The sequence below is a fragment of the Bos javanicus genome, chromosome 5, assembly GCF_032452875.1.
Source record: "Bos javanicus breed banteng chromosome 5, ARS-OSU_banteng_1.0, whole genome shotgun sequence".
Taxonomy (NCBI): domain Eukaryota; kingdom Metazoa; phylum Chordata; class Mammalia; order Artiodactyla; family Bovidae; genus Bos; species Bos javanicus.
This window is the reverse complement of record NC_083872.1, coordinates 76,430,110-76,455,873: the sequence shown is the minus strand read 5'-3', so window position 1 is coordinate 76,455,873 and position 25,764 is coordinate 76,430,110. Positions and strand designations below refer to the sequence as shown.

Here is a 25,764-nt window from a genome sequence, read left to right as displayed (position 1 = left end):
ACACAAAATGTTAAAGTGTGCCAGCCAGGCTACAGCACCTGCAAAAAGTCACAGTATTCCACTTCAGAATTGCAAAATGGAAGCGAATGACATTCCTCCAACTTTTCCTCTTACATCCGAAGACTCATAACTGCCCAGGGAGGTCAGGGTTTTGAGACCACACAAGGGAGGTCCAGACCCCTCGATTCTTAGTATCAGGCACGGGAGTGCTGGAGCTTCCTGGCAAAAAATATTAGAGCCATAAAATTAAAGGAAATCAAATTGAACTGTTGGAAGCACCCTGGATTTCATCTCATTCAGTATTCCACCCAGAGCAAAGAAAGGAAAGACCATGGGAGAGCAAAGCTCAATGCAGTGGCCTGAGTAGCGTCAATAGGAGGCTTATGATTAATGTGCAAGGAACTGTAGAGGAAATATGGCAGGGTCAGATCACAGGGTTAGGATGGTCACTGAGGTCTGGGGACTGGGTCAGCTTCAGGGGCATGTAACTTGTGCAGTCACCCTGCACCCCTTGCCTTAAAGGACCCCACATTTCACTGAATGCTTTGCATTGCTGTCTTGAAATTCTTAATACTTTTTGAAAAGGGGGTTCTGCCTTTTCATTTTTTACTGGGTCTCACAAATTATAGAGTTTGTCCAGGCTGTGGAGGTCTGATAGCTGGCTCAGGAATGAGCATTTCAGCAGGGAGAGTGGGACAGGCAAAGCCTGGGGGCTAAAAAGCCCAGAATCAGCTTGGGAAGCAGTCACTTGCCCATGACCATAGTCAGGAAGAGGCAGACAAGGAACTGGACCTGGTCTCGTCAGACTCCAAGGCTCATGGTCATAAACACTTTGCTCTTCTATTTCCTTGGACAGACCTGACACCTGAGCTGCCCTCCTGACTATTCCTACAGTGGTAGTCTTCTCTTCCAGGGAGCCTTCCTGGATTGTCTGGCCCATCATCCTTGCCATTCCCCCTTCCTTCATCCTTCTTACCTGGCTGAATCTGTGCCAATCCCAACAGGGCTTTGTCTTCCAAGAAGCCTTGGGCCCAGTGCTCTTGCTGCAGACTTCATATAGATTTCATGGTGCAACCTTTCTCACTTTCCCATTCCTAGAGCTGGGCTAAAACTCCAAAGAACTGATAATGGGAGTCAGGTCTGGTTTGCATTCCTCCCACCACTGACTCTGGCACAGGCAGCTTAGCTTCTCCCAGCCTCAGTTTACCAATTTGTTAAGTGGGTGTAGACCTCACATTAACCACTGGTAATGTACCTCCTCACACACCGCCATATCAAGCACATCAAACCTCTGTGCTCTTCTTCCCTGCCCATGGCCCAGACCAATCATGAGAAAACTTCAGGCACACCTGAATTGAGGGACATCCTCCAAAATACCTGAGTGAAAGTGAAAGTGTCAGTTGCTCAGTTGTATCTGACTCTTTGTGACACCAAGGACCATACCCACCAGGTTCCTCTGGCCATGGGATTCTCCAGGCAAGAATATTGGATTAGTTTGCCATTCCCCTACTCCAGGGGATTTTCTTGATCCAGGGATTGAACCCGAGTCTCCCGCATTGCATGCAGATTCTTTACCATTTGAGCCCCAAATACCTGAGAAATATCCTTTAATTAAAACTGCCAAGGTTTAGAAAGGGAAGGAAAAAATGAGATGCTGTCATAGGCTAGAGGGGACTAAGGAGAAACATGAATGAATGCAATGTGGGATCCTGGATAGGATCCTGGAACATCAGTGGGAAACCGATTGCAATCTGGAGTTTAGCGCTGGGAAAGATTGAAGGCAGGAGGAGGAGGGGATGACAGAGGACAAGATGGTTGGGTGGAATCACCGACTCAATGGACATGAGTTTGAGCAAGCTCTGGGAGATGGTGAAGCACAGGGAAGGAAGCCTGGTGTGCTGCAGTCCACGGGGTCGCAAAGAGTTGGACACAACTGAGCGACTGAACAACAACAGCAATATATCTGTGCTAATTTCGACAAATGTATTGTGGTGATATGAGATGTTACCATCAGGGGAATTTGTGTGAGGGGTATACAGCTATTCTCTGTGCTATATTTGAAGCTTTTTTTAGAAATCTAAAATTGTTCCAAAATAAGATGTTTATATACATAAGAAGAAAAAAACAAACAAACAACCTCAAGGAACCTGTACTGCTTCTCTTCCTTTGTCTGCTCTGAGTCCCTCCCCCTTTCTTCTGCTGACAGGTCCTCCTCTGGCTACAGGGGTGGGGGCACCTGACCCAGCCTGGGCCATTAATCTGCCCTCATCACCCTGGCCACCGTGATTGGGTCAAGGAGTAAACATGTGACCTACAACGGACCAATCAGAGTCCTCCCCTAAAACTGTGCTGCTTGGAATTGACGACCTTCCCATTCTTGCCATGAATCTGTCAGGCTGTTAGCCTGGGGTCTCCTGGTTGCACTGAATGGAGACTGTGGCTCAGAAGAATTAGTTGCCAAGAGAGAGAGACAGGCAGAGAATGTAGATGGCATTCAAGATGGCCTCCTCCTTCTCACTCTTCCTCGGGGAGGCCTTTCCTGCCCTATCCTCTTAGGAGAGCCGGTATATCCTCCTTTGAGGTTGTCAGTTCAAACTGGGCTCGGGTTGGGTTTGTCACTTGCATCCAATGAGTCCTAACGTAACATCCTATCCAGTCGTTGTGGAGATTTGATGGGATTTGTATATAATCTGGCTCATGGCAGTCATCCTGTAAATGGCGAGGGATATTTTTTCTTCTCCAGGGAGTCTGGGGCCTGCTGTGAACTTCGGCCTGTTTGGTTACAGCCCTGACACTTGCCTTGCTCCCCTCCTGCCTTGGGCGTACTGCTTAATACCGGCCCAGCTAATACCACACAACTTCTCACCTCTGGCCCTGCTCCTAGCCTTCTCCTCTTGGTGCTGTGAGCTGAGTTTTTTTCTTTTCTTTTTAAATTTTTGGTTATGCTGGGTCTTCATTGCAATATGTGGGCTCTCTGGTGTGGCATGCAGGTTTAGTTGCCCCACTACATATGAGATCTTAGTTCCCCAACCAGGAATTGAACCCACATCTCCTGCATTGAAAGGCAGATTCTCAACCACTGGATCATCAGAGTTCTTGGGAGCTGAGTTTGAAGCTGAGTTTAGGCTCTGCTCTGGGAAGGGTATCAGGGAGGAGGAAATGGAACTTAACCTCTGGCAGCAAATTTCCTCCTCAGAATTGGACGGGGGAAAATCCTAACACTGGCCTGGCCAGACCGAGTGAAATCAAGGTGAAGCTGGGTGTTTGAAAGCCACAGTTTGTCTAGTACTTGTTCTGAGAATGAACTGGAGGAACTGTGGAGACTGGAGTTCCACAGGCCCCAAGTGAGAGGTGGGCGGGGGAGCAGGAGATGTGAGGGGAGGTTTCAGAGAAACCGCAGGCAGAGCAATCAGAAGGATTTGAGTGAGAAAGGGCAGAAGTCGCTCTTTTATCTCAGGTCTGGGCTGTGGGCCAGGAAGGCAGAGACACCACCAGGGAAATCCAGGGCAGAGTGACTGAGGGCACGCAGCCACCTTGCCCTGGAGCTGGGCTGGGAAGGACCTTGCTCAGCCTGAGGAGGGAGGAGGCAAGTCCTGGCTTGCCGTCCTGAGCCTCAGTTGCCCCTAAGTCCTGTCCTGGCCACTTCATGCCTCTGTGGCTTGTTCCTTCCAGGGGCTCTGCCTGCATGCACCTCCCCACCTGTCGGGCTGACAGAGAGAGCATCTCTCTCTCTCTTTTTTGTTTTGCAGTAATTAAAAAATTTTATGCAGTTTAAAATGGTTACTTTCCATTTACAGTTATTACAAAATATTGGCTTTATTCCCCGTGTTGAACACATCCTCGAGCCTCTCTTATTCCCGGTAGTTGTACTTCCCACTCTCACGTCTCTATCGCTCCCCCCACCCCACACTGGTAACCGCTAGGCTGTTGTCTATATCTGTGCATCTGCTTCTTTTGTTATAGTCACTAGTTTGTTGTGTTTTTAAGGTCAGAGCATCTTTTCTTTTGTGAAGTTTTCTTTTTGACCACCTCCCCGCCACCTCCAGCCCGGTCTCCAGGAAGTACTGACTTCACTTGCCTTTCTGTTCCCATGCATTTTCTTTCCCTATCTGCTTACCCTTCCTTCCTTCATCTGTTCACTCAGGCATGAGCTTGATCATTTTATTCAACAAACATTTTTGGAGTGCCAGCTGCATGCCAGATCCTGAGCAAACCGAGGTAAATAGCGAGGACCCTGCCCTTGCGTCTATGGCAGCGACGGGAAGAGAAGGGGCTGGATTTAGGTATATTTTGGAGGCAGAGCTGATAGGAGTTGTCGATGTGTCAGTTCTGCAGGGAGCTCAGGAGGCATCAAGGTGGCATCTGGGTTTGGGGCCTGAGTAACATACATCAGCCATTCTGCACAGAGCTTGGGGAACACACAGTTATCCTAACCCTGACCCACCCTCATACCTGGATTCTAGACTGATAGAACACTGGGTATAAAGGCAAGGTGCTAGGAAGAATGAGCTACATGGAGGCTAAGAGTGGAGCTACTAGCCTAGACTATCCTAAGAAACCTGTAGTCACAGCACTGTTCCATCAGCAGGAAAAACTGGATGAGCTGCAGTGTTGCCTCTTGCTTGCTGTGTGATCTTGGTCAAATCGCTCAGCATCTCTGAGCCACATCAGTAAAACAGGAATAACAACATAAATACCTTGTAAGATTGCTGTCATTTTTCACTGAGACTTTAATTCATGGGGAACACTTGGCATCCGACCTGAAAGAGATAGTAAATGCCTCCATTTCAAGCTATTATTATGATTCTAGGTAGAGTGTGGCCAGGTTGCAGAAAACTCCAGATGCCGGTGTAAGGAGCTGGCACTTTACCCCGTGGAGTCAGAGCCTGGACATTTTTGAGCAGAGGAAGAACACAAGGAAAGCAGCCAGTCAGCGCCTCTCCAGTCCCTGCAGCATCCAGAGCCTTGGAGTCGGCCTCAGGCCAGCGGTGACAGCCCAGCCACAAGGCCAGTGACCTCCAGCTCCCAGAGCCCTCCAGCTGCCCCAGTTCTGGACCCAGGCAGTAGAAGCCAGTTTGACCCCAACCCCCAGCATCCCTCTGGGCAGAGCCAGATAGATGGTTTAATAATGCGGCTGCCTGGCTGACCTCGTGGCCGCTGAGCCAGCTGAGATTCATGCCCTGCACCCCCCCTCATAAGGATGCATGTGTGCTAAGTTGTTTCAGTCATGTCTGACTCTTTGTGACCCTGTGAACTGTAGCCTGCCAGGCTCCTCTGTCTTTGGGGTTCTCCAGGCAAGAATATTGCAGTGCGTTGCAATGCCCACCTCCAGGGGAATCTTCCTGACACAGGGGTTGAACCTGTATCTCTGTGGTTCCTGCATTGCAGATGATTCTTTACCACTGAGCCACCCGGGAAACCCCCACATAAGGATGCTTAGCCCCATATGGCAGACATCCCCATGGTGCAGGGCTCATAGGCCTTTGGCTAGTGGGCAGCACACAGCAGAAAGTTATACAGAGCCCCAAGCATTCCTACCACCCCCTCCAGCTCTCCCTGGTAGGTCTCAGAGGAAACCTCTGGCTCAGAAGACCGGAGGAGGTGGTCTGGCACAGGGCTGCAGTGCCTGTGAACTATGCCTGTGTTGGAGCGGTCTTCTGAGTCTGACCCTTCACCAGTGGATGGGGCCACTTATAAGGACCCTTCCAAGCACACGTTGTATCTTGTGAGGGCCTGGGCACCCAGGGCACAGAACAGGTCAGACATTGCGGGGTCTGGAAGTTGTTCACATTCTGGTGGAGGCATCTGGTGTCTCAACAGGGGTACTCACATTCCTTCCCTGTCCCAGGGTATGCTCCAGGCCTGCTCTACCAATACTGGCAGGGAGGCAGGCTGGCCAACTTCACCCCCCAGCTCCAAGCCGGGCATGCTATCGGCAGCCCTAATGAGGTTCCCTGGGGCCACTCCTATAACTGGATTTCTGGATCAAAAGGTATCTACCTGGACATTTCAAAATATCCTCCAGGGTCCGGTCTTAGCCTCTGGCCCTTACAGACACCCTCTCATGGGGGCCACACACCAAGCTACCCTTCATTCTTGCCTGGCTTCATCAGGAATTTTATGTACATTCTTCAAGCCCCATTGACCTTGAATTGCCCTTGATTCTTGGAGGATGATAGACCCAGACCTAATCTTATGAAATTAGATCCTCCAGCTCCTTTATCCACACCCCCAGTCCTGTTTTCACTCTTGCTAGTCTGAGTGCAGAACATGGAACCTTCTCAATTTTCCTAAATACAATTGATCTACCTCAAGCCCACTGGCCTGCCAAGACGGCTCCTGACGCTACCTTCCTCCTTGAATTCACACCTGGGTCGTCCCCTCCCACAGTGAACAGGGAAGACCTGTGTACACAATAGGAAATGGCCTAAATGACAGTGTGTACCTTCTGGGGATAGGTCATGTGAGAATGATGGCTTCCTCCCTGTTCTCACTCTGAGGGAAGCAGCTGCCATGCTGTGAGGACACTCGAGCGTCCTATTGAGAGGGCCATGTGACTAGGAACTGAGGCCTCTGGCCAACAGTCGGCACAAACTTGCCAGCCAAATGAATGAACCATCTGGGAAACAGGCCCTCCAGGGCAGTCTTCGGATGAGTGCAGCCCCGGCCAGACACCTTGACTGCAATCTTATGAGAGATCTCAGGCCAGAATCATGCATGCATGCTAACTTGCTTCAGTCGTGTCCAACTCTTTGCTACCGCATGGACTGTAGCCCATCAGGCTCCTCTGTCCATGGGATTCTCCAGGCAAGACTACTGCAGTGGGTTGCCATGTCCTCTTCCAGGGGAATCTTCCCAGGCCAGGGATCTAACTCGAGCCTCCTGTGGCTCCTGCATTGCAGGCGGGTTATTTACCACTGAGCCACCAGGAAGCTGAAGCTGAAATCATTCACTCCCAAATTTCTGACCACAGGAATTGTGAAATAATAGTTATTCTTTTGCTATTTGAACCCACTGAGCTTCGAGGTAATCTGTACCACAGCAACAGATGACATATGATAAGCATGTAGACGTTCCTAAAGGAAGTGGTGGGGAGAGGTGGTAGGGGAGGCTGAAGTTGGGGGAGGGGCTTATATTGCTGAAGTGTGTGGGCTCAGTCCCTTAGTCGTGTCTGACTCTTTGCAACCCTATGGACTGTAGCCTGCCAGGCTCCTCTGTCCATGGGTTTTCCCAGGCAAGAATACTGGAATGAGTTGACTCCTCCAGGGGATCTTCCTGACCCAGGTATTGAACCCCTGTCTCCTGTATTGGCAGGTGGATTCTTAACCACTGAACCCCACCGAGAAGTCCTTATATTGCCAACCTTCCCTCAATTCCCAGCTCCAAATCCTCTCATCCTTTTTATGCCCAGCAATATTTGCTCCCTAACCTCTACCTTCACTTCATGGGAAATAGATGGGGAAACAGTGGAAACAGTGTTAGACTTTATTTTTGGGGGCTCCAAAATCATTGCAGATGGTGACTGCAGCCATGAAATTAAAAGATGCTTACTCCTTGGAAGAAAAGTTATGACCAACCTAGACAGCATATTAAAAAGTAGAGACATTACTTTGCCAACAAAGGTCCATCTAGTCAAGGCTATGGTTTTTCCTGTGGTCATGTATGGATGCGAGAGTTGGACTGTGAAGAAAGCCGAGTGCCAAAGAATTGATGCTTTTGAACTGTGGTGTTGGAGAAGACTCTTGAGAGTCCCTTGGACAGCAAGGAGATCCAACCAGTCCATTCTGAAGGAGATCAGCCCTGGGTGTTCTTTGGAAGGAATGATGCTAAAGCTGAAATTCCAGTACTTTGGCCACCTCATGCGAAGAGTTGACTCATTGGAAAAGACTCTGATGCTGGGAGGGATTGGGGGCAGGAGGAAAAGGGGACTACAGAGGATGAGATGGCTGGATGGCATCACCGACTCGATGGACATGAGTTTGAGTGAACTCTGGGAGATGGTGATGGACAGGGAGGCCTGGCGTGCTGCGATTCATGGGGTCGCAGAGTTGGACATGACTGAACGACTGAACTGAACTGAACTGAACCTCTACCTTTAACCTGGCACACCCTTACCTGTCACAGAGCCCAGCAAAACAAAATGCCCTCAGCTAAGTGGCCCCACTTTCCCAAGAAGACAGCCCACATCTGTCTCTCTATATTCAATCTGGGACGGTTCCATGGTGGACAAGAGGCGGGGGTTTTAGTAGGGGAATTTTCATTATTTGTCCTCTGGATTCTGAATCTCATCACTGGTTCCTGTTCTGAATGATCATAGCCCTTGGTTCTAGCATTGGAAGCACAGCAGAAAATCTGATTTTTGGTCTGGATCCAAAATAGGAATATGACACCCCATACACGGTCAGTGTGTGTGTGTTTCTCTGGAACAATCACTTAACCTAATTTTTTTAGCATCAATTCGAAATGCCATGTAGACTGAATGAAAAAAAAGTTACCTAAGTACAAAGGGTAGATCTTGGTATTCACCTTAAACAGCCCATGAAGCTTTTTTAGCAATTTATGGGCTCTTCACACTCTCACTCCTCTTTTCTCTAAGCCTGCAGAAAGTAAGATCTTCCAGAAACAGGTCCTTATGGTGACATGGCCAAGGCAGTTGCGGTCATTTGGGTGTGAGCCACATCTGGTCAATTTAGGGCTCTTGCAGGTGGGCTGAGAGGGGCAACTCCCAGGCACTATTGGAAGATCCCAGGGTCTGGGGCCAGGCAGCTGGAAATGCCTGCACCTCATCTGGCACTGAGGCTTCTGGGATGGTTCTGCTGTGGCTGGTTTTCCCGTCCATACATCTCTCTAGTCACAACTCAGTTAGCCCAGCTTGGGGCTGGGGGTGGCACCTTGACCCAAATTCCACCAAGACTGTACATGGCAGTGGGGAGAGAGGAACTTGGGAGGCTTGTGGGAAGGGGGAGAGGTGCTGGGTTCCCAAAACAAAAAATCTCTAATGTTCATTTTATGACTTTTTTTTTTTTTAAACTTTGTGACTTTTTAATGAGAATCATTTCTGTTAAGGGCCCCCTGCACAGCGCCTGGCTCTGAGTGAGCCCCATACAAGCTAGCTACTATGAGAGAGGTGTCAGCGTGAGAAATAATTTGGGGGAGGACACACATGAGAGTGAATAATAGTAGGATGTGATGTGTGCTGTCATTAAGGCCTGCACAGACAGTTCTGGGAGCCAGTGGAGGAAGAAGTACCTTGGTCAGCTCAGCTCACGGGTGGTCAGGGAAGGCTTCACTGAGGAGGCAGACTTTGAGCAGTACCTGATGACAGACTAGAAGTAGACTGGTGGGGAAGGAATAGGAAAGGAGGAAAATCTTCCAAGTTGAGGGAACAGCGTGCTCAAAAGCACAAAAGTGTGGAGAGGTGAGAGATTCATGGTATGTTCTGGAAAGGGCAGGCACTGGTATCTGGGATCCAGAGCATGTGTAGGATGATACGAGATGATGCTGGAAAGGTAAGTAAGGGCTTGACTGCTGAGAGTCTTATTTGGGCAAGGCAGGAAGTTTGGGTTTTATTCCTTAGCAGGGAGGGTGTACCATTCATCTCTGTGTCTGCACCCAAGGCAGACATCACCAATCGATCATGACACTGCAAAGGAAGCACCCAGGTAGCTGCTGTCAATCACTCAGCATCATCATGAAAAAAGGAATACACTTCATCTCTGCATGGGCTACTGGAGGGTTGAAATAGGTGGGTGATGAGGGAGGTTGTTGCAGGTGTTCAAGTGAGAGATGGTAAGTCCTAACCTAGGACAAGGACCATGGGGATGGATTTGTTGCTGCCTGCGTTTGTCTCAACCTTACCTGTCCAGCTAGAGATTGCAAGCAGTGGATTCATCTCTACCCCCAGGTCCGGTCAGGGAGCTCAGGGTCGTGCGTGTGTGTGTGTGTGTGTGTGTGTGTGTGTGTGTGTGTGTTATGTATTAGCTCTGTCTGGGCTCCATTGTAGGGAGAAAGGTGCTGTAATTCTGGACCTGTGCTAACTCACAGGGTTGCCACTAGCCACATATGGCCATTTAAATCTAAATTAATAAAATAAAAATTAAAAATGCAGTTCCTGAGTCCCACTAGCCACAATTTCAAGCACTCAATAGCCACATGTGGTTAGTGGTTACTGTATTGGATGATGCAGATATATAATCTTTCCACCACCATAGAATGTTCTATTGGACGGCACTGGTCTAGAGAAAGCTTAGTTGGGTGTCCAGATCATGTGAACCACCATGACCCTAGTTAGCCTAGGTCAATTCCATCTTCTACCTGGTGGCAGTGACTAAGTTAAGAGTCTGAAAGTCTTGCCAATTTATGTCTGCCTGCTAAGGACAAAGCCTCTGAAGGGAGAATCTTAGAATGGCTTCAGAGCTTAAAGTAATTTCAGAGCTAATCCACCAGACTTGGAGGTTCCAAGGGGAAGGGAGTGCCCTCATAGTAAGTCCCAGCACTGTGCTGGAGACGGGGCTGCTTCTGTTATTCTTATATCACAAAGCAGGAAACTGAGGCTCAGAGGGGCTTCCCAGGTGGCGCTAGTGGTAAAGAACCTGCCTGCCATTGCAGGAGACCTAAGAGACACGAGTTCGATCCCTCGGTGGGGAAGATCCTCTGGAGGACGACATAGCAACCCGTTTCAGTATTCTTGCCTGGAGAATCCCATGGACAGAGGGGCCTGGTGGGCTACAGTCCATAGGCTCGCACAGTCAGACAACGACCGAAGCCATTTAACACACACGGGGGCACGAGTCTCAGAGAGGGGTGTGACTTGTCCTTTGGCAGAGGACTAGGAAAGTCACGCAAACTGAACCAGAACAGACTGTTTTGCTGCCTTGTATTCCTTGGAATCATTGCTGAGGTTCTTGGGCCGGAGCAGAATTGGTTGACCTCCTCCAGCGCCCGCCTCTGGCAGGCCTCTGCACCGCAGAGCCTCAGCCATGGGGTAGATTGGGGAGCTTTCTGCTGTTGCTCCCTAGATCCACCAGAGGGCGCAGAGGCTGTTGTGCGTCTGCCTGAGGTGGGCGGTGCGGTGCGCGAGTCGTTCCTTCTAGCAAGGACTCTCGGCTGGGACCCTGCTTCTCGCCCAGCCCTGTGCAGGGCCATATGGTCCATATGGTCCCTGACCTCTAGGAGACCTCAGTTTAGAGGGCAGAGACAACGTAATGGCTTGTTTGGGTCTGCAGCAAGGGGCCTTGAAGGGTGGATAGGAGTGTGCCAGCCAGCTTGGAGTGCAGTTGTGGAGGGCAGAAGTGGGACACCCAACAGTTTTGCTCCTACTCAAAGAAACCGTGACCTCGGTGGCCTAATTCTCAGAGCTTGTCTGCCCTCCATGCCTGGACCTGCTTTTCGGTTCTCAGTTGACAAAATAGAGGAATTTCTGAACAGATTCTTTATGCTCTAGTAACACCTAAACTCTGAGGAGTTCCTCGCACACACCAGGTGGTCTCATGCCTCTGTGCCCTTACACATGATGTTCCCGCAGTCTGGGACATCCTCCTCCACCTTCTTCAGTTGACCAGCTCCTACTCATCCGTTGATTCAGCTCAGGCAATGGCTTTTTCCAGAGAGTCTCTTCCATTCCTGGCCCGGATGAGATGCTTCTTCTGGGAGTTCCTGCAGCCCATTTTGCTGTGCACGACTTGAGGGCTGGCATTGGCGCATGCGGCCCCATAAAAGTGATTGAGACGCCTAAGGCCTGTCCCTAGCCGGGCTTCAGCCAGTAGGTTTGCGGGCCCCAGGGGCCAAGGAGGGGGCTGTTTCTTTCTGCACGGGAGGGACATAAGCCAAGTCTTCTTACTGGGTGCTTGTGTGCCCAAGTGTGTGTGTGTGTGTGTGTGTGTGTGTAGGGTGGGGGGTTATAGGCCCCTCATGCCAGAGATTCCTCCTGCATCTCCTCCCTCTGTGTTTATGTGGGGGACGGTGGGTGGCTAGGGAGAGGCTAGGGCTCCAAAGCCTTAGGAAGCATCTCTGGGCTGCAGCAGAGCACAATGCGCCCCTGGCCATACTTCGCGAGGGCTGGGGAAAGGTAGTGAGCACCGCTCAAAGTCCTGGTTCAAGGACAGACAGACCTGGAGTCTAGTAGTACTGTCTCTGCTACCAAGCTGGCTTCTAACCTTGGGGGACTCCCTGCACTCCTCAAGCCTCAGTTGTCTTGCCTGTAAAATGGGAACACAGCAGCCACACTCCTCCAGTTGCCAGGGGTTGACCACAGGACTAGCGATCGGGGAGCGGGCTGCTGGGGATGGGGTGTGGGGGCGGTGGGTCCCCTGCTGGGGAGGGGGAAGTCCAGGGGCTGCAGGCGTCTTCGGGCGGGCGCTGGGGGGCGCCGCGCACCTAGGGCGGCTCGCCCCGCCGTAAGTTTGCCTCCAGCTGTTGAATGCGCCGGGGGCCGGCGGTGGGACCGGGTCCCCGCAGGGTCAGCGGGGCCGGGGGCCAGGGCGTGATCGGGACTTGGTCGTCTGCGGGGCCTCGGCTGGCAGCGGCGGAGCCCGGCGCGGCCCCGGCCCAGCGGGCGTGTGTCTGTGAGCGTGCGTGTGTCCGCGGCGGCATCGAGCCTGGAGAGGGGGCGGGAGGGGTCTCGCTGCGGCGAGGCCTGCGGAGGGCGCGGGCGCGGGCGGCGAGGGCGGCGGACAGCCCGCGGCCGCGGCCCCTGACGCACGCTGCGCTCCAACCCCCTCCCGGGCGCGGGCCCCGGCGGGGCAGAGGCGCGAGGCGGGCGGCGGGGTCTGCGCGCACCCGGCGGCGGCTCGCAGACACACCGGCCGCGCCAGAGACACACGCCACGCACCAAGCCCGCCGGGCGCCGAGCGCATCGCCCCGCTCTCGCACTCACTCTCGTGCGCAGGCCCCGCAGCCGCCGCGATCGGAGGCGGTGCTCGGCCAGGAGCCCGGCAGGGGCCGGAGGTGAGTGAATTCCTTCGGATCTGAGAGCCCACGGCCGGCCCAGACGGTGGGAGTGGGCGCTGGGACCGGAGGACACCCGCTCCGCCATGGGGGTGGGGCTTGGAGGAGAACTCAGCCGGGGGAGGTTTAGACGGGGAAAGCCACCCCCGGCACCTCCTGGGTCGCGGGATCCCCTTGAGACGCCCCCCTCCCTCCTCGGGGAAGACCACCCTGTGCAGGGCTGGGGATGGTGGACGGAGGCGGGGTGGGAGGACAAGGAGGACGGTCGGTGAGGTGAGCAGTTTCGGGGGGTGGTGCAGAGGTTTGATGGTGGACGGTCGTGCCAGCCAGTACAACAGCGCGCCTCTCTGCCCCCATCTTTGCCATTCGGGGGCCCTCACACCCCTCTTTCAGGGAGTGGTGCGGGGGTCAAGGAATTCATCTTCTGGCTGGTAAGGGGGAGTTGATTGGTGCGGGATGACAGCTGAGGTGGGGGGGTGGGAGCTAGGGTGGGGCTTTACTCCCCTTCCCCGCAGGAGGGCGATGGTTTGGTAAGAGGACCAGAATTGGGGAGTGGGGGCTCCCAAGGGGTGGGGACCTTTGCGAAGGCTTTGCCCCTTCCTCTGATGGCGCTGGTGTGGGGCAAGCAGGGAGGCAGCAGAAATCGGCAGACTGCAGCTCTGGCAGGGCCAAGGCCAATGCTGGTTTGGTGTGTGTGTGTGTGTGTGTGTTCCAACAACTGGCAGAAGAGGGGGGCAACAAGGGGTGGGTGTGTTGGTTGGTAAGATGATGTGTACACGTGGGAAAGGATGTGTGTTCTGTGTGCGCACACAAGGCTGTGTGCAGGGATGGACTCTGCTCTGTCTGTACACACACACACACACACACGCACACACACACACACACACACTCTCTCTGTCCGTGGTCCAGCAGCATATTTGGAAGGGAGAAGGCTGTGTGTTTGTCTATGTGTGCACTGGGGGAGCTTGTGTCCAGGACAGAGGTGGCCAGATTGTGGTGTGTCAGGCGTGCCCAAGAAGCGAGATGACTGGGATGGTGGTGCTGACCCTTGCTGGGTTCGGCTCCGGAGAAACGTGGTACGTGGTACTTGAAGGCACTTTCTGCAGCTCTGGGCTCCCTGCTGGGTCCCTTCCACCTGGACCCCTCCCACCCCAGTGCCTGCCTTTGGAGGGCGCTTGGATCCCCTTGCCGAGACACAGGTGTTGGACTGGAGAGTGTGTGTGTGTGTGAGTGTGTGTCTGGGCTGCGGCTGTTGCTGTCAGCAGGCCAGGCTGTCGGAGGAGAGAAGGGGGGGAGGAGGGGGTGCTGGCAGCACCTGGAGGGATGTGGTGGAAGCTGCAGGCCCCAGGCTACCAGATTTAGTTACGGAGGAGGGACATTTTCATCTGGAGAGCGGCCTGGGGGGAGAGTATTTGCATGTGTCTATGTGTGTGTGCCTGGCTCACACACCTGTTCTCAGAGCCTATGGGCACCTGTGGGACGTGTCATGTCTAGGCCATCAGCAGGGCATGTGCGTCCACATATATGTGTAAACGTGTCTGGGGAGAGTAAGGTCTGTGCCTGCACACACACACACACACACAGGTGCTGTCTGTAAATGCCTGTCCTGAGTGAGCTGTGTACACCAGCGGGAACTCTGGGCCATTGAACCCAGGGCAGGAAAGAAGCAGAGTAACTGAAGGGGGGGTCTCAGGGAGAAGTGTGTTTGTGTGACGTCAGTGAGGATCTCTGGGTGTGACGTCAGCTCCAGGTTGCCAGTGACGTCACTGGGACAGCGGTGTGAGAGGTCACCCCCAAGGACCGGGATGATGTCAGTGGGCAGGTGAGGGAGGTGTCACCGTAAGGGTATGTGGTTCAACGGGGTCACATCCCTGTGTTTTGAAAGGTGAGAAGGGGAGAGGGGTGGAGCTTTGGAGTGAGCAGTCCTTCCCAAGAAGCCCCATTTCCTGAGTGGATGTGGACCCATTTACATAAGGCCTGCCCCCCCCCAGTGGCACATCTCTGCTGCCTCCGCCTACCCATGTCCCCTCTCGCCCCTCTGCCTGGGACCCTGCCAGTCCCTTTTCTCCACCCCATCCTAGTCAGGCCTCACAGACCCTCAGATGAGTGTGTTCTGGTGGGTGAACATGTGTGTGTGTGTGTGTGTGTGTGTGTCAGTGCAGATGACAACAGAAAACAGCCACAGTGAGGGAGCCGGAGACCTTTGGCTCTCACTCCATGTTGCCACTCTGTGTTTTGTGATATCGACATTCTTGTCATCTCTCTGGGCCTCCAGTTCTCATCTGTCACCTGGGAGATGGTTAGGGACTTGAGGGGGGAATTACAGGAGGCAGTGGGCTTCTGGGGGGCCAGATGTCCAGCCCATGGTAGAAGTGAGCCCCATCCCTTGGCCTTCTGTGCCCCCCCGCCCCACCTAGAGCAGCTGTTCCCCTGTTTTGCTTTAAGTCGAACTTTGTCAAGAGCTTTCTTTTCTCTCCTTGGATCCTATGGCAGTCCTGTGAGGCTGGCAGGCCGGCTATTATGTGGCCATTTGACAGATGAGCAAACTGAGGTCCAGAGGGCAAAGTAAGCTATTGTTTCATTCCTTAGTAAGAACTCCCCTGCTGGTGGGTGTGGGGAGACCCCCATTTGATTGGCAGGGCACCTGCATTTAACAGAGGGACAGAGAGCTCTCTGCAGAGGGGCGAGGAGTGGGAAGTGTCAGGGTGAGGAGCCCAAGGCCAAGGAGCTCAGTGGCGGCAGTAGACGCCTCCTGACTCCAGTCCAGTGCCTGCTTGTTCTGGGGCCCCAGGAGATTCCGAGGTGGCCCGACTGATAGGAACGGCTGCATCCAGCGCCAAGCCTTTTGTAGTGGGGTCGGCCTGGGGTGCTCATCGGGGGCTCTGAGACTGCTCCCCAGGCTGGTTCCCTGTCCCCTGAGGTCTGGCAAGGTGCCTGCTGTGGACACAGTCCTCGTTCCAGTGACACCTCTGCTCTGTCCTGGCTGTGTGTGACGCAGGGATCAGCCTCCCCGTCTGTCTCCGAGGTGGCGGCTGCTTGCCTCCGAGGCTTACTGCTGAGCAGGAGAGAGTGGCACCTCCCTGGGCAGTCGGGATGGTACCCATCATAGCTACTCTCACCACTTCAGCTCCAGTGCCCCCAAGCCAGGTCCTCCATCCTGCCACCCCACCCCCATGTCCCCCGCTCCAAAACTGCTGTGACAGCGTGCTGTGCAGACCCAACAGCCAGGAAGCAGATTGCCTTGAACCCCAAGTCTCCTTAACAAGTCAGGCCTCTTTAGGGAAAGCTTTAATAGTCCAGGTTAACTCAATCCTCTGCCTCCTGCTGTCTCAGCCCAATCCCCTATTAAATTTACCTTCTCCTGGCTCAATGAGCACCTGGGGCAGAGGCGCTGTCACTAGTACTGGGGATGGTGTCTGGGAGGGTTGGAATAATAGAATCCCCTCCTCCCCGCCACCTCCAGCTCTGCAGACAGCCCCCAGAGAGGCCCTAGAGAGCCCCTGAGGACTGGGGAACCACCTGGGAAAGCTTACACCCGGGGTGCCAGGGAAAGGGCGCTGGCTGCACGGTGCTGCTGACAGCAATAATTATAGTGATAATAATAATGATATTAGCTGATATTCATCGAGCCTGTACTGAGAGCCAGCCCTGGTGGGAAGCTCTTTATAGGCGTACTCGTTTAATCCCACCAAGCCTTCTGCAGTACAGTTGTTATTATTCCTTATTTCCCAGACAAGAAACAGAGAGGTTACTGACCAGCTCTGACCACACAGCAGCAGAACCAGGACTGGAAGACCCATGAGTGTACTCTTTGCATTGTTAACCATTAACTGATGAAGCCTTTTGCTAGGGGACCTGGGGCATCTCGGGGTTCCCCTCTCTCTGAGGGACCTCTCAGGGCCTCACTTTGCTTGTCTGGAAATGGGGGCAGTGACCCTACTGTAGGGAAGCAGTGGGTGTGGCTGCAGGGACAGAAGGGCAGTAAGGCTCCTGGGTCTCAGCCCCTGCGCCCCCTCCCTTTGTATTGACCTGTGACATTCTGGAAGGCAGGCCTTGCTCCCAGATTCTCCCACAGTGCCTAGCACAGTGCTGGCTGCACAGTGGGTGCTCCGTAGGGGCTCCCCTAGGTAATGTAGGGGATGACGCTCTAGGATTATCATCTTCCTTAGGCCTGAGGCTGTCAAAGCCTCAGCTGGGGCCCCCCAGACCACTCCTCCTCCCTCTCCCTGTCTGACTTGTCGAAGAGCAGGAACTCAGGGCCCCCATTCTGCCTCTTTGTCTCCTTGATGTGTGTCCCGGGAAAGAGAATTCACTTCCAGAAGGTTCTGTCTCTCAATGTAAAGTGGGGGTAGTGGTACTGAATTCCTAACTCGGGTTGGTTACATAAGGGAATGACAAGCATGTAGCATTGTGTCTGGCACATAGTAGGTGTCAATTAGATGATTTCCCTCCCCCTTCCCATCTGTCTCCTTTATTCATTCCTGGTTCCCTGGAATGGGGCTTGGGCTATGTGTGTGTGTGTGTGTGTCCGTCCTTCTCTCTTTTCAGCCGGTAGTTTCATTCCCTGAAATGCATAGAAATTGTTTTCTAGAGCCAGGCTGGGATAGCCCGAGGAAGCACGAGAAGAACCCGGGAGCAGCATACCTCCCAGTGGAGTGTATAGAGGGGCTGGGAGGGGAGCAGGGCATGTTTTTGTGGGTGTGTCTGTGTGTGTGTGCGCGCACACTGGTCAGAACCTCTCTTGGGCAAGCAGGGAGCCATTCCCAAGGGCCCTGCCTCAAGGCTGACTCAGTTTCCCTTCTTGGCCTGTCTCTATCACCTCTCTTCCCCTACAGTTCTCCTTGGATGTGGGGGGAGACACAGGCTGTGGGGTCAGCCTGCCTGCCGCCCTCCCTTCCCCGCCCTTGTCATTACCTGGAGTGGGTTGGGGGGAGGTCTCCTGTTCCCACAGTGTGTCAGCACCAAACAGGCAGAGACTAGCAGGCCCTCAAAAGGTACTTGTTGAACAACTTTCTTTCATCTACCAGCTACTGAGAATGGGCTGATGTATTTTGTATTCAGTTCACACACACACACACACACACACACATATTACAAGGATGTCTCACTCAAGTATAACTGCTGTGTGCCTGGGACTCAGACAGGAACTCCCAGAGATGAGTTCCTGTCCTGAGGAGACACGAGACACCCGGATTGTCTGCCAGGCGCCTGGCATGGGGCCTGCACACAGTAGGGCTTGCTTGACGGGCAGTCCCTGTTAGTCTGTGACCCGGCAGACCGTGGACTGGTGCTGAGCCAGCCTTGGAAGCAGAGCTGGAGAGGTGGTGATGGCTTCCGCTTTGGGCACTGCAGAGTCCCCAGGATTGCACACCCACTACGAGCCAGGCTCAGGGCAAAATACTGTCTATTATCTTGTTTAATTTTGGCTGGAGGATTGTGGAAGAGGTCCAGCTGGCCTCTGGGGTGGGGGCATGCCAGGTGGAGACCATGTGAGCTGAGGCCTGGAGGTAGGAAAGCCCGGAGTGGAATTTGGGACAATGAGTCTGGACATGAAGTTTGGAGATCAACCACACAACAACCTAAATAACCCTAAAATCAGAGCTAAGAAATCCAGCATTATCCTTTCTGTCAGAGAGGATCAGAGTCTGTGGGTACTTATTTAGATGCAGATCCTCAGGCCCTGCTGGCAGAGATTTGAATTCAGTAGGGTTGATGGGGAGCCCAGGAACCTGCATTTTTTAGTGCATTTCCAGAAGATGAATTCACCCTGTTTGTGGGGTGGATGGCAGCTGAGGGGGCTGCTGCCTCTTCCAGGGAATCTTCCGGACTCCTCCCACGACAACCTGGTAGGCATCAAAGCCATATCCGATATCCAAAGGGGGCCTGAACACAGAGAATCTAGGCGCCCTCCCTTGAGTGACACGACATTAAGACCCAGGCCGATACTGACTAACACTGATTAGTAACCTTCGTGTTCACTGACTGCTGTTCTAAGCCTGCTCAAGGAATCCTTCGTCAAACCCTCAGAACGACCCTCTGCATCCTCGCTGTTGCACAGAGGAGAGATGGAGGCAGAGTGTGGGTCACGGTTCAAGGCCTCACTGCTGGTAAAGAACTGAAGTGCGGTGGGGTGGGGAGGAAGTGAGGCTGGAGAGGGCCTGCCCCAGCATCTTGGAAGGAGCGATGCCCTCCCGTCTCCCTGCCTTTGGTGCGAGGACGCGGGTGGAGCTGAGCCTGCGGCTGTGCCTGTGAGCAGAGGCCAGAGGCGGGGGTGGAGTGCGGAGCTGAGCAGCCGGGAGGAGGAGGGTGGAGAGCCAGGAAGGCGTCCAGGAGGAGGCGGCGACGCAGAGTCGCTTAGCGGCGGCCCGAGGCTGTTCATCCGGTGGGCACGCTGGCCGAGGCAGATCCGGGGCCTGGCGGGCGGCGGGGTGTCTCCGCCCAGGGGGCGAGTCCCAGGCTGGCCCACGCGGTGTACCCGGGCCTCCTACTGGGCACGTGCGCGGCGGCGGGGCCTGAGCCAGAGCCGGAGGGGCGGGGGAGGAGGACGGAGGAGGCAGGAGAGCCCATACGGCCTCCGCCGCCCCGCCGCCAGCGCGGCAGCCGGGACTCCGCGGGGTCCCATCCCGGCCGCCTACCGCTCTGCGGAGCCCCAGCCCCGCGCTGCCGGCCCGGCCGCGTTGGCCGGGTTTCCACCTTACTTCCCTGTGCTTAGAATTTGCAGCCGCATCTCCCGGCGCTCGAAGCCAATTTCACGGCCTCTGGGCTCGGCGCGGTGTGCGCGATCATAAACCGGCCCGCGCCCACGGAAACGGGGCCGAGGGGGCGGCCGAAATGAGGACCCGCCGATGCCCCGTGTTTTCGATGGGGTGTGTGGGTCAAGTGGGTGTGGGCCGGATGGGGGGCGCCTCTGTGAACTGCCCTGGGAGAGATGGGCGCGGATGCAGGCGTGGCTATGCGTGTGCAGAGTGGCCCCCCAGAGTGAGCCAGCTTGGGGATGCACGTATGTGTTGGCCTGTGTGTGCCTACAGGGGCCCCTGTGGGCTTGTTTGTTTGGATGTGCATGGGGTATGGTCCGCAGTGAGCAGGGGCCGATGTGTTTCTGTGAGTGTGTTGACCTGTGTCTGTGCAGTGTCTCAGGTATGTTGACACATGTGCCAGTCGCCAAGTTAGGGCAGACGCCCCAGTGTCTGGTTCTGTGGGCAGCTGGGTCCAGTACCTCAGGGTCTGTGTGTACACGTGTCTGAGGGAGAGTGAAATTCTGGGGGGTTGGTTGCTGTCTGGGTGTGCCCCATGGGTGCCAGTGTGTGTGTGAGGTTATAGTGTGTAGCCCATCCCTGCAGGGTGCGTCCCATCCCTGCTGGCCACTGGGTGCAGGGTCAAGTGTGAGCCCGGTAGCTAGAGGGAAGAGCGTCCCTCCGGACCTGGAGCTGGAGCTAGCTGGCTGCTTCCTTAGCTGCTCTGGCTGGGGGTGGTGGATTTGAGGCATCGCGGGGAGGGCGAATGGAAGGGGGGTGGCGGAGTGTGTGTTTCTGTTTCATTGCTGCCGCTGGCTGTCAGCACGCGGTGGGTCTACAATATGTTTGTGAATGGCCCTGTCGAGGGGGCCGAGGTGTGAGCCCCTGCCTGCGGGGGAAGGCCAGGAGGACCATCTGGGCTGATGAGGTGTGGGGCCAGGCAGAGAGGGGCCTCCGCGGGACGGGATGAGTGTATGCATGTGCACGTGTGCGCACAGATGGAGGGCAGATTCGGCATGTCTGTCGGGGGTTTGTGAGTCTCTGCAGGTGGAGGTCAGACAGGTACGTTGCTCTAAGGGTGTGTGAGCAGCGGGGCAGAGACATTACACCTGGCAGAGCACAGGTGGGGGGCCACAGGGGTGGGTGCCAGTCCTCGCAAAGTTCTGAACAAGAGATGTGCTGGGGTAGGGGAGGGGTGCTTGTTCCCTGCAGCAGAGAGGAAGAGGCCCAGCTGTAGAAGGGGGCGGGCCCAGTCAGTGTTGGGGTGACTAAGAAGAGGGCGGTGTGGTTGGAGGGGTGTGCGTGGGTACTGGGCATCAGGTCAGTGCGGGGTGCGTGTGGCCATCCCCACTTGGGTGTGTCTGTGATGGGAAGTGAGGTGTGGGGCTGGGACCATGACTTGGGAGGACCCTCCAGGCTGTGGGCCCAGCTAGGAGTGAAGGACATGGGAAGGGATGAGGTGGGTGGGAATGGGGGCCCTTCAGCTCCCAGAAAATCTCTCCATCTGTTGTTTGCACCTCCTGCCCAGGGGCCATGGAGAGATTGGAAGAAGCCTTGTGGCCCCCACCCCTCCCCTCTTCTCACCCCTGCAACTTGTGGGGTAGGGTTGGGAGTCCCCTTCCTCCGTCTGGGTCTCGAGCCCCTTCCCCTCCCTGTCTCTTGCCCCATCATCTTTCTGTCTCCATCTCTCTGCTCTCATCACCCCATCTCTCTGCCTCCATCTCTCTCCATCTCTGCCTCCATCTCCTTCCACTCCTTCCCTCCCTCTTCTCACACTGATATTCATTTGTGGTATATTCGGTTGCCATGGGAAACCTAAGAAAGAAGTGAGTGTACCCTTCAAGACTTCAGCATTTTTCCCTCCTCCCTCCCTCCTGCTGTCCCCCACTCCTCTCCTCTCCCTCCCTCCCCTTTCTCCCCTTGCCTCCTCCTCCTCCTCCTCACAGAAGGAGAGGACTTGGGTGAAGAGCTGCCGCCGCACCTGAGACTCCGCTGCTGCCACCGCTGCTGCTGTTACCGTGGGGACCTGCCTGAGACCAGGCCAGGGACAGAGCTTCACTGGTCAGAGGGGCTCCTTCCACCTGCAGAGATCTGGTAAGAACAGGGTCCTTCTCACGGTGTGTGAGTGTGTAGCTGTGTGTGATCACGGCTCACATGACCTGGCCTTGAAAACCCGTGATGTAGCCCGGCCTCTGCCTCCTGTTCCCTCGCCCCTGCCCCCAGCTGCAGGCACCCCCACTCTGCTCCTCCCCAGCTTCCCTTCCACAGGGCCTGTGAGGCAGCTGGCAGAATGGTGGGTCTTTGAGGGGCTGGGCCAGTCCACTGGGGAGGGTGGGGAGGAAGCCCCTGCTGGCTCAGAGATCCCACTCCTGCCCTGTAGCCCAGCTGAGAGCCTGAGCTGGGCCTGGCTGAGCCCCAGCAGGGCCGGGGACATCTGTACCCCAGCTGGGGGTGGAAGGACTGGCTTCCAGGGGATGGCCTGGGAGATCATGGCCTCTTCTGCCTCGGGTGGGGGCCTTTCCATGTAGACAGGGGAAGACTGAGGGGCTGGGAGTGAGCTGGGAGCAGAGAAGTGCCGGCAGCATCAGAACCAGGCCAGATCCAGTGTCATTGAACTTGGAAGGAGGCAGGAGAGCAGTCTCACACTAGGAGGCCACAGGCAGGGAAGCTGGCAAGAGCTGTCCCAGCTGGGGCTGGTGGCGGCCCTTGAGAGGAGAGAGGCCAAGACTGTCACTGTCACTGTGGCTGTGTTGGTGGTGGCCACGTGGAGGGAGTTGTTGTCCAGGTCGGGTGCTGTGGCAAGGGAGCTGCCTTTGTGGCATTGTGGTCTCCATGGGGAGAGGAGGAGACAGAGGGAGGAGGCTGGCTGTCTGGGCTTGGTGTTGGTGGTTGCTAAGGAGAGGGAGATGTTGTCTCTAAGATGCGGTGGTCCCCATGTGGAGGGGCTGTGGCTGGGCCAGGAGTTGGGGTTCCCCAGGGGAGGGCTGGTGTTGGGTGCTCTGGAAGAGGCTTGTGCAGGGAGGGAGTGGGGGTGGTGGCTGCTCCATGGAGGACCAGAGGAGGGGACGATGTGGGAAGGGCTGCTGCTCTGGTCTTGGTGTTGCTGGCACAGGCTGAAGGAGGGTTCTTTGGGGGCGGGAGTGAGGCACCCTGGGCAGGCCTGAGCTGTGCTCCCCGCTCCCATTGCTCGTCCTGTCTTGTCCAGACCAGACTGCGGCCCCTGCTACACCCCTGGCCTCCCTTCTCCCATGGCCTCCTCTTGCCAGGCCTCCTGCCCACCTCGTGACCCAATGCTCCTGCCTCTGCTCCTTGAGCCCTCTCCCTCTTCAGGGCCTCACTCATCCCTCATCTGGACACGTCCTCCCTGTGTGTCCCCAGATGACTTTGCCCCTGTCCTTCGTGTTTGCTGAGCTCTGGGAAGCCCAGCACTGATGCTTGCCTTTGAGGTATCAGAGAGGGGAAGAGACTCGCCCAAGGTCACACAGAACCGATGCCCTGGAACTGGGGTTCATCCTGGGTGCCTGCCTCCCCAAAGGCCCAACTTTTCAGGCCTAACTCCTTCCTCCAGAGCCTCTCCACCCCATTCAGAGTTGTCTCTCTTCCCTCAGTCCCCAGATATTCTCCAGAAGCACACATTCCATTTAAATGTCACTAAGAGGCAACACGAAAGAGCACAGAGTTTAAATCCTGACTCTGTTGCTTATAGCTGTTTGAGTCTGTGGCTCAGTTTCCCCTTCTGTAAGATGGAGATGAGGCATGTGCCTCTCAGGGTTGCTGTCACTTGAGATAACTTCTGGGATGCCCTGGTTCCTGGCATGCAGTAGACTCTGAGAAAGTAGTTGCTACCACCATTATCGTAATGCCTTTAAAGAATGACTTTTGAATGGTTTTCTTACTTGCCTGGGGTGGACAGGGTGACTTCTCACCAGAGATCTGGCTCATTTTGTCCTTCTCTGTGCTCCTTGAGCAGCGGAGGTGCTGACCTGACATCAAGGAAGCAGGAGGCGGGGCCTGGTTGTCAAGTCAGGAAGGAAGCTGACTCCCTGTCCGGTGCTCCAGGCTGACTCCCTGTCTGGTGCTCCCTGTCAGGTACTCCCTGCCTGCTCGCTCCAGGGGCCTGGGCGTGCACTTTAGTCATGTGGGCCTTGTACCCCTAGCTGTGCCGGGGTACCGCAGCCCCTTGGCTTCCTCCTCAGGGCCCGGGGTTCTGAGCCAGCTCAGCCACCCCTGGCTGGTGGTACCCTGGAAGTATCAGGGGAAAGCTGTCCTGTTAACCTTCTTGGCACCACCAGAGGACAAGCCAGGCAAGGGACTGAAAAAGATATACAAAGAGGGACATCTGAGGGGTCTGGGAAGTGACCAGCAGGATGTCTTTCCAGTGACAGAGATCTGAGTTCAGATCCTGCCTCTGCCACTGTCTAGGTGGGTGGGCCTGGCAACTTTTCTCTGCCTTTCTGGACCTCAATTTCTTCATCTGTGTAATGGGCATAGTGAGAGTCGTTAGATCACCTTGACTATGTGAGGCAGGGGAATGAAGTTAAAACATACAGGGAAGTGTTTCCTGGAGTGGCAGCTGCTCTTTCTAGAACCTGTCAACCTTCTTCACTTTTCAGGCTGAGTTGGGTAAGAGGGGAGAGAGTGGTCCTGGATGGCCCCAAATAACAGAAGTGGGCCCAACCAGGTACAGACCTCTGTTAGTCACAGGAGACTTTGTAACAGTCAGAGCTGTCTTCGGATGGGGTGGAGGAGGAACCGAGTGCTCTAAGTGCAGTGGGACCACAGAAGACTGGCAGGGGCAAGAGCTGAGGGTTACAAGACCCAGGTTCATATCCTAATGTTGCCCTTTATGGGCTGTGGGATCTCAGGAGCCTCAGTTTCCCCACCTGCAAGATGGGAGGAATAATAATGGAACAAGGGTTCTGTTAAATGAGTTCAGATACATGGAAGAGATCTAGAAGTCCCTTGAATCCGCATGGCATCTCACTTTCCAGAAGCAGAAAGAAAGCAAGCTTCAAGAAGCTTAAAGGGTTCATAGCAGTAATACTGACATCTGCTCTCTACCGATTTTCTGCTGTGTGCCAGGCATTTTCCCACATGCTCCAGGTCTCATTGAATTCCCCAGCCTTTGCACTTGCTGTTCCTTCTACAGGAGTGACTGTTCCTTCTCTGCCCATTGCTGCTCCTCAGGCTTGTGGTGTGGCCATCTCCTGTTCTGGCTCATTGTCCACTCCTCAGGGAGCTCCCCCCACCCCCTACTGCTCTGTTCATTGTTCTGGTTCTTTCTCTCTGTTTCCTTATAACCCCTAATGCAGCTTATGCTATTTTGTTTATTTGCTTGTTTATTATCCTTGGGGCTCCTCCAATGGCTCAGCGATAAAGAATCCTCCTGCAGTGCAGGAGACGCAGGAGATGTGAGTTCAATCCCTGGGTCTGGAAGACTCCCTGAAGGAAGGCATGGCAACCCACTCCAGTATTCTTGCTTGAAAAATCCCATGGATAGAGGAGCCTGGCAGGCTACCGTCCAAAGGGTCACAGAGTCTGATATGACTGAGCTACTGAGCACTTACTATCCACCCTCCTACTGTGGCAGAGTATCAGCTCCATGAAGGTGGGAGCTTTTTCTGTCTTGTTCCCTGCTCTGTCCTTAGGGCCTTGAATGGGGCCTGGCACACAGTAGATGTTCAATCAATACATGGTGACAGCATGAATGCGTAACCTGCCGGCTACCCTGGAGGGTCCATCTCATCATCCCCATTTTACACATGAGGAAAGTGGCTCTAGGGAAGGTTGGTAGTTGCCCATGGACACACAACCGAAAGTAGGTGGACGACCTGGCACTTGACCCCAGATTGGGCTGATTCCAGGTCAAGTCCTTTTCCTGCTATACCACACCTCCTTGCTGTGGGGAGCTTTGCATTTTTTAGGCTATAGAGTTTAGACTTTACTCCGAACACAGAGGCAGAATCACAGAAAGGCCTTTAAGTAGGGACGTCTCCTGCCGGAAGGAAAATATTTTAGTAGCATCCAGAATTGTCAAAAGAAATCAGTTCAGCTGCCTGCTAGCTGTGTGGCCTTAGGCAAATTA

The 25,764-nt window shown here is 54.6% G+C and overlaps 1 protein-coding gene across 5 annotated transcripts in view; it reads left to right on the top strand.

The window, feature by feature from the left end:
* The first annotated feature begins 12,743 nt into the window (after positions 1 to 12,743).
* The window catches only part of ELFN2 (extracellular leucine rich repeat and fibronectin type III domain containing 2), a 71,847-nt gene continuing 58,826 nt past the window's right edge, over positions 12,744 to 25,764 (top strand). For 2 of the 5 annotated variants that reach the window (XM_061417403.1, XM_061417402.1), the window contains exons 1-2: positions 12,744 to 12,945; positions 21,626 to 21,773. The gene's annotated coding sequence lies outside the window, so the exon portion shown is untranslated. Of the gene's footprint in view, positions 12,946 to 12,974; positions 13,377 to 19,670; positions 19,812 to 21,625; positions 21,774 to 23,649; positions 23,769 to 25,764 lie in introns of those variants that run through there. The other 3 variants (XM_061417406.1, XM_061417405.1, XM_061417404.1) reach the window with 3 other exon arrangements.